Source organism: Lepisosteus platostomus, unplaced genomic scaffold (genome assembly GCF_059453375.1).
Source record: "Lepisosteus platostomus isolate fLepPlt1 unplaced genomic scaffold, fLepPlt1.hap1 Scaffold_97_H1, whole genome shotgun sequence".
In the NCBI taxonomy this organism is placed as follows: domain Eukaryota; kingdom Metazoa; phylum Chordata; class Actinopteri; order Semionotiformes; family Lepisosteidae; genus Lepisosteus; species Lepisosteus platostomus.
Genome location: NW_028291709.1, coordinates 106,415 through 115,000, shown reverse-complemented (window position 1 = coordinate 115,000; position 8,586 = coordinate 106,415). Strand labels below are relative to the sequence as shown.

The following is an 8,586-nucleotide window of genomic DNA, read 5'->3' as shown; positions in this document are numbered from 1 at the left end:
GACTCTGAATCCTGCCATCCGAGTTAAGATCTCGGCGGAACCTGAGGTGCAGTTCTTTCTTAAAACGTAATCTGGTGAGCATTTCTAGAATCGTAATTGTATAGATGCAGCCTTTAATATGTTGCTAGGTTAAAATTTATGACTTCTTGAACTTCAGTAGACAACTGCCCTCTTGATTTCGGATTTAATTTCTTTATTACAGGGGCGCTTTTATGATGACAGAGTCAAGTTCAGGTACTTTGCTTGATGGAGGAAGCTCATTTCGGACTCTGTGATCTTCTCACCTGGAAAGGTCTGCTGTACTACTACAAGAGAGAAGTAGAGTCTGGAGGAAGGGACAATTTTATGATGCTTTGGAAGGTAATGTTTTTTTTTTCTTTGAAATCGAAATGAATCTGAATATCAGTGCAAAAGACAAACTCTTGGTTTGGTTTAAAGAGATATGGTTTTAAAACAGACAAAATGTAGAAAACAGGTGCTTCTCACTTTTGGAAAAGAATGGACCGGGGGTAATATTTTACTAGTTGCAGTGCTAAGCTCACTGGGTTACAGCCCTGCAGTGTCACACGAGGGCCAGTGGTGCAATGGATAATGTGTCTGACTATGGATTAGGAGTTTGGAGGTTCGACTCCTGTCTGGCGCTGGTTGTTTTTAAACACATCAGCCTACTCCCTAAGTAGTCTGTGCTACTTACTGCATTGTAATCGTACCCAGTAAGAGATTTCCTTCATGTGAATGAACTGCACCTGACAGCTTTAGAAAAACACCTGGGCTCAGTACGGTGCTGAGAGCTCAAGTTGTGTATAATGTAATAATTTAAGTAGAATAGATTCTAATAATATAATGATCCAGTGTGTTGCACTACTTCACTGCTTCACTGCTCTATGCCGTCTGGAAATAAATCCTCAGACAACTTACTGCCCTGGGCATGTACCAATAAATTACAGGAGCACATCTATATATCACTGCGTTGAAGCAGGAGACACAATCACTGCAAATACATCCTAAATACAGTGTTCCAGCACCTTTGACCTCATCCAGAACGTATCATTTCTTGAAAGGAATTGCTGTCCGAATGCACATCTGAATCCCAAACAGAATCTCTAGTAAAATACGATCATTTGTGAAACAGGTAAATGTCTCAGGGGCCCATTCCTCATTCTCAAGACACATGTATGCAGTACGTACACCATGCATTGAGCAATAGGGATTAAAGACACCACAGGTAAGGTTAGAAGACCTTCTGACTATATTCTAAAATATTGGACTCATATTCTTATGATGGCAGACATGATGCTGTGTTTAAAACCGGGGTTAATGGACATTATATGACTGTCAATTCTGTTTTGTTTTGGAGACTCTTGGCTGCCTATGTGGTACAGTGCAGCGTGAAGAAAACATTTTCCAAAACTGTGTCAGCTCAAAAGTTGTAAGAAAATCTTTCCAGCTGCTTTAACTCTCTTCATTTTTGTCATTTAATTGTCTGTCGGCATTATGTAGCAGCGTTGCATGACAACCCATCTCACCACGGAAAGGAACCTAACAGCTTTTGTAAGAGAGGAGAAAAGGACCTGGCCCGTACGGGACTCGAACCCACAACCTTGGTGTTATTAGCTCTAACCAACTGAGCTAACCAGCCTCACGACAGCAATCCTCTCTGTGCTGCAAAAAATCAGACTCAGGGAATTTCTTTTGCCCTCCTTTGAATTGAAAGCCGTGTAATTCAGTGTACGGGCTTTCTCGTGCAGTTTTATAGTTCTTGTAACCCAAATCCTACACTGGCGTGAAGTGACCCCCCATTTCACAGCATTTTTCAGCTGATTTAAAATGTACCTAAAGGAGAAGCATTATTGAAGACCATCAATTACCAAGAGCTTTTGTCAAAGGTTTTGGTGGTCATTTTTAATGACCACAGAGCGCTGTGACCTCGGTTTTACATCTCATCCAAGAGACAGCGCCCTTTTACAACACAGCGTCTCCGTCACTATGCTGGGGCATTGGGACCCGCACAGACCTCAGGGTGAGCGCCCCCCCGCCGGCACCATTAACACCGCTTCCAGCTGGAAACTTTGTTTTTCCCTGTAGCTCACCCTCATCCGGGTACTGACCTGGCTCACACCTGCTTAGCTTCAGTGGGTTTTCAGTTGCGAGTTGCAAGGGGATGCAAGTGATGGAGCCGCTCGCTGCAAAAGCCACTGCTTTGGCTGGGAATCGAACCAGAGCCTCCCGCGTGGCAGGCAAGAATTCTACCACTGAACAACCAATGCTCAGTGTCTGGGCCTTCAAAAAAGACGCTTTTTTGGTGCTCTGTGCAAAAAGCGTCGACATGCTTCCAGCTGCAAAATGCCATTCGCGGATGCTGAAGAATTTATTTTCAAGGCAGCGGGTACAAGCGATTGGGCGTTTTAAAACCACCAGGAACAGCAAAGAGGCGCGCTTCTTTGCTTGCGCCGGAACACACCGACCGGAGGCGGACAACGTAGTCGGCAGGATTCGAACCTGCGCGGGGAGACTCCAATGGATTTCTAGTCCATCGCCTTAACCACTCGGCCACGACTACAGCAAGCCCCGCTGCCGCTGCGTTCTTGCTACAATCTTACCTGGATCGCGAGGCGCCGGCGGAAGCCTATTTCAAAGTCGTTCTCCGTTTCAAAAAAACATTTCCAAAATACAAGCCTTGCAGACAGACACGCCTCAGAGGACTTAAGGGTGGCTTCATGTCGGAATGATAAAGTCTCCCCGTCCGGACATGAAAATGCCACTTTGTTACACACAAAAAAAGAATCAACAACAGAGAAATGCCCACAAGCATTTGAAAAGCCGCACCATGCGCACTTGAAATAGCTCTTACATTAGTGGTAGACGCAGGAATCGCCTTTTTATTTACGCTCTTACAAACGCGATGGAAAGCAAAACAAAGCAAAGCAGAGCAAAACAAAACGAACAAACGAAAACCCTCACGTCCCGCATTTGCATATAACGCCGTTACGTGCCCAAGCGGTATTGTACGTCATCCTAGCACTGCACGCCGGTGCGTATGGTATATGGGAACGAGCACACGCCACGAATCGTCTCGAATCACTCCCTACAGCTGTAAGGTGCCTTGAAGCGTGCACCCCCAACATTCTTCTTTGCTCATCTGTGAAAGGTAAACTCTTGAGCAAACTCTGAACCAGCTCTAAGGAAACTAATCCGATTAGATGTTACTTTGACTCATCATTTAAGGGATCCTTGTTAATTGGAGAAATCAAGGATTTCGAATGAGTTCTGTGTGCGTTAAAAGACAGCTATACACAGAAAACATGCAGGACACTGCTCATGATGTTTCCCGAGCCGAAACACAGTGCGTTTTTCCAAGCCATCTGACCAAGCCCGCCCACCGAAAACTGCAGCAGATCGTGTAAAGGCATTCAACTTTGTAACTACTGCACGCACAGGAAGCAGAATAAATTCCTCTTTTCAAACTGTCAAAGGTTTGCTGCAGGACATCGCACAATCTCTTTTGAACGGGGACAAACGATTTCTTATGGGGCGCAGTAAGTACAGACGTTTATAAAGCTCCACTCATGCCGACGATGCAGCATGAAGAAGCGCAACCTAACGTTTGCATTCCTAGCACTGTTGCAACCTAGCACTGTTGCATTCCCCGCATCAGTAGCTAAGAGAATATAATTTACGACTCTTGTTAATGCAGTTTCAGAAACCAGACTGAAATTTCTCAAGTATATTATTTGAATCCATTTGATGTTGGGCAACAACTATTCTTTCAAGACTCTTAGATTGAAATGGGACCTTTGAGACAGGCCTGTAGTTGTTAAGAACTTGTGGATCCAAATTTGACTTCTTAAGGAGCGGTCTAAGAACCACTACCTTAAATTGATCATGTACGACGCCTGACGCAAGCGATGCATTCATCATACTAATTATAGGTCCTGCCAGTCCTTCGAGGGAATCTTTGACTAGCTGAGTGGGGATGGGATCTAGCAAACAGGTGGTTTACTTTGTCTTACGTCTGTGTTCATGAGTTCACCATAAGAAGAAATCTGAACAGGAGTGGTGATCATGCGAGGTCACCACGGAGGAAACCACTGCTCTCCCCCCAAAAAAAACCACCACTGCCCCTCTCAAGTTTGCTAAAGACCACATGGATGTTCCACAACTCCTGGAACAATGTTCTGTGGACAGACGTGACAAAAGTTGAACTTGTTGGTAAATGTGCACAGCGTTATGTTTGGAGATAACAAAACACCGCATACCAACTCCAAAACCTCATCCCACCTGGGAAGCATGGCGGAGGCTGTACGGCTTGCAATCATCGAGGGACCGATGAATTCCGAGATGTATCAGGAAATTCTACAGCAGAATGTCAGGGTGTCTGCCTGTGATCTAAAACTCAAAAGACGCTGGGTCTTGCAACATGACAAAAACAAAGGAGTACATCAACAACAGAGTGGCTGAAACAGAAGAAATTCCGTATGTTGGGATGGCCAAGTAAGAGTCCTGACACACGCGCTTTCACTCATATGAGCTACACGGCTACCAAGATGATCTCAGGTGCGCCGAGCTGGTACGGAACATATTGAACTGATCGACGGCGAATTGTCTCTCAGACAGGCTTTTCACCTCTAAGCTCCCTGACTGACAGTGATCAGCTAGGTAGTAAAACAGTCAGCTGCTTCTAAGCCTTAAACAGCTGCATCTCGGCGCTTCCACGGAGAGATGATTTGAAAGCCGAACATCGCCCATTGGGAATACCTTACTATCACTAGTTTAAGAGACTCTTAAGGTCTTGCAGAGGTGCCTGTCTAATAGCATGCGCTTTGCAAGCTATAGGTGTTTAGGCTGAGGCAGAATGCCTGTTAACAAAATGTTTTTCTAAAGGGGCCTCGCACTCTTTTCCAAGCAATGGTCACCATCCCCACCGAGTGTCACAATGTAGTCATGTCCTAGGACATCACCTGTTAGTCTCCATTTGTCTGCCACCAACACTTTAGGTTACGGGGTCACAACCGCACCCCGGAGACCAGAGGAGCTGTTGGCGTTCTGGCGGCGCAGATTGGGCTGAAGGTGGGGCGCTTGAATCTCGCTGTTGGAGGCCGTCTGAAACTGACCCAAGCCTTTCCCTTGAATTAAATGTAAATAAGAAATGAACCCCAGATGCACATGGAATCAATCACGTGTTTCCTTTGAGCCGTTTCAGAGACTGCTCCAGAGTTTACCTTGCACAGATGCGCAAAGATTAATGATGGGGGTGCACGCTTCCAGGCGTCTTACAACTGTAGGGACTGATTAGAGACAATTCGTAGCTTGTGCTCATTTCCCTCTATTCCCCGTGTTGCAGTGGTAGGATGACTTAAATTCCTGCTTCGACACGTAACGGGATTATAATCAAGTGCAGGAGCTGAGGGCTTTAGTTTTGTTTCGTTTTCCATGGCGTTCGTAAGCGCGCAAATCAAAGGCAATTCCTGCGTCTAACACGAATGTAAATGCTTTTGAAAGTGCAGTGTGGTGCAGCTTGTAAAATCCTTGTCCACATTTTTGGTTTGTTGATGTTTTTTCTGTCTGCCAAAGTTGCATTTTGACATCCGGACTGGGGGACTTTATCATTTGAACGTGAAGCCAGCCTTAAACCCTCTGAGGCGTGTCTGTCTGCCGGCACGAATCTTGTGAAAGGTATTTTTTTTAACGGAGAGCAACTTGAAAAAGGTTTCCGCAGCCACCTCGCAGTCCGTGTTTGATTATAGGAGGAATGCGGCGGCGAAAAGCTCGCATTTGTCGTGCTCGAGTGGTTAAGGCGATGGGCTCGAAATGCATTGGGGCTTCCCCGCGCAGGTTCGAAACCTGCCGACTCCGGCGTCTGCCGCACGTCGCCTTGTGCCTGCGCGGCAGAGGCGAAGTGCCGCTTCTCCTTTCCTGGTACTATAAAAACGCTAAATCGCTTGGCCCCGCTGCCATGGAAAGCAATTCTTCAGATAACCACACATTTTGCGTTCGCACCTCTGGTGCTCTACTTATGCCTTTGAAAACCTAATGAATAAAGCTGTAAGAACCGACACGATGTGTAGGTGCTCTTAAAGCACGCAGTAAAGAACTGTTAACAGCAAGGGTTTCAGTGGGTTAACTGAGGAGAAGGCGTGATCGCTAATTGTTGACTTTTTATTTGGTGTTAGAAACACTCTTACTGTGCATGACGTGCAACAAATGTAGCCACAGAAATTGCATCACGCTTTCATGTATGCTATTGCAGACACCAACGTTGCCTAGATAGAAAACCGAAATAGCCGTGGGTTTGCTTGCTGGTCTGAAGGATCTCTCTTCGAATCTCTATCATTTGTCAATGGAAGTAAAAGGCGCTGCAATCTGATACGTTCAGAATCAAACCCGCAGCTGTTGTTCGACATTATTTCTTGACTAATTACAACTGAGTGTCGCATGAGCAGTTACATAAACTTGTCTGGTATATTTGAACACCAATGCCGTTCTTCAATTAAAACTAACAGTACATTGTCAGGGACATTCAGTTCTATACAAACAAGAGACAGACAAGAGAATATTTCTACCGTTCATATGGACTACGTGTTGACTTACTGATCGGAATAATTGAAAGGTTCCGGCTCATAGCCGATGCAGTGCGTGCTAATTAGAACAGCAACGCTGAGCTCTCAGCACCGTACTGAGCCCAGGTGTTTTTCTAAAGCTGTCAGGTGCAGTTCATTTACATGAAGGAAATCTCTTACTGGGTACGATTACAATGCAGGAAGTAGCACAGACTACATAGGGAGTAGCCCGATGCGTTTAAAAACGACCCGAGCCAGGCAGGAGTCGAACCTGCAATCTCCTGATCCGTAGTCAGACACGTTAGCCATTGCGCCACTGGCCCTGGTGTGACACTGCAGGACTGTAACCCAGTGAGATCAGCACTGCAACTAGTAAAATATTACCCCCGGTCCATTCTTTTCCAAAAGTGAGAAACACCTGTTTTCTACATTTTGTCTGTTTTAAAACCATATCTCTTTAAACCAAACCAAGAGTTTGTCTTTTGCACTGATATTCTGATTCATTTCGATTTCAAAGAAAAAAAAAACATAATCTTCCAAAGCATCATAAAATTGTCCATTCTTCCAGACTCTACTTCTCTCTTGTAGTAGTACAGCAGACCTTTCCAGGTGAGCAGATCACAGAGTCCGAAATATGCTTCCTCCATCAAGCAAAGTACCTGAACATGACTCTGTCTTCATAAAAGCGCCCCTGTAATAAAGAAATTAAATCCGAAATCAAGAGGGCAGTTGCCTACTGAAGTTCAAGAAGTCATCAATTTTAACCTAGCAACACATTAAAGGCTGCATCTATACAAGTACGATTCTAGAAATGCTCACCAGATTACGTTTTAAGAAGGAACTGTGCCTCAGGTTCCGCCGAGATCTTAACTTGGATGGCAGGATTCAGAGTCCGGAGTGCGGACTGATGGCGCACGGAGGGTCCACATACTGTGGATCCCTCAGTTTTCTTCCGCGTGTTTAAACCGCCAGCGTGTGACTCCCCTGTCCCCGTGACCTCATTGCTCTGCTCTCGCCTCTGTGCAGCTGAGCCCGACTCATGGTAAAGTGGAAAACAATATGCCCTCAACGTGGGATTTACTCTGGATCGAGGATAGATGTCACCTTTTTATCGTTGAACAGGATGTATGTGATGTGGCGACTAGGTTCAATTTTGTATCCTCTTTAAAAGATTAAGGACTGGGGTGAGCGTGATTTACCACCCTTTCAGCTAAGAACCTGACATGAGCACCGTTTAAGCTGCATAGACTCGGTCGTTTAACTCTTCTCCATTAGCAGGGTTAAGGGTAAAGAAAAAAACATTGCTGACTTCTTTTTTTTTTTGCCAGCCGCGAGCGCTGATTAGCAAGGTTTGTATTTCATGTTTTGCAAGTTGCATCCATTTTAAGAAAAACAAGTCGTTCAAGACAGGAAATGAATGCTTGCATTTAATTAAGGCTAGACGTAGGCAGTTGTCCATAATGACCAGTTCTGTTCGAGAAGACAGAACAAAAAAGGCACCGCTGGGATTCGGATGCAGGGTCTCCTGTTTACTAGACAGGCGCCTTAAGCAACTAAGCCACAGCGCCCCAGGAGAGCTGTCCTTTTGCAGCCACTTGGACACACCACTCAGACACATCTGCATTCGGTGTGTGCTCCGCCTGCTCGCCGAGCAACTTGCCACCTTTACATACAATAGCAACATCAACACCAAGAGAAAGGGTGACAAATGGCTTTTATCTGGAACTTTTCATGTCCAAGGAGCGCAATGTGCTTTCTGTGTACAACAGGGCCACTGAACTCCACACTGGCCACTGAACCACAGCAGTGGCTTGCTGGCTTGACATCTCCCAAGGAAAATGTTGAAATCGCACATGGAACAGGAAAATGACCCTCGAGTACGAGGGAAAAAAAAGAAAAAGATCATCTGGAGCGCGCCAACCCATGTCCGGACAGCCAAGATCCCTCGACGAGGTGGCCGAGTGGTTAAGGCGATGGACTGCTAATCCGTTGTGCTCTGCACGCATGGGTTCGAATCCCATCCTCGTCG

The 8,586-nt window shown here is 45.6% G+C and overlaps 3 non-coding genes across 3 annotated transcripts; 1 reads left to right on the top strand and 2 right to left on the bottom strand.

Moving 5' to 3' along the window:
• Positions 1–2,478: 2,478 nt before the first annotated feature.
• On the bottom strand, positions 2,479–2,560 carry trnas-aga (transfer RNA serine (anticodon AGA)). The gene has a single exon. It is a non-coding gene; the product is annotated as a tRNA-Ser (tRNA).
• A 4,247-nt stretch (positions 2,561–6,807) lies between these two features.
• On the bottom strand, positions 6,808–6,880 carry trnar-acg (transfer RNA arginine (anticodon ACG)). Its single transcript has one exon. It is a non-coding gene; the product is annotated as a tRNA-Arg (tRNA).
• A 1,624-nt stretch (positions 6,881–8,504) lies between these two features.
• Positions 8,505–8,586, top strand: trnas-gcu (transfer RNA serine (anticodon GCU)). Its single transcript has one exon. It is a non-coding gene; the product is annotated as a tRNA-Ser (tRNA).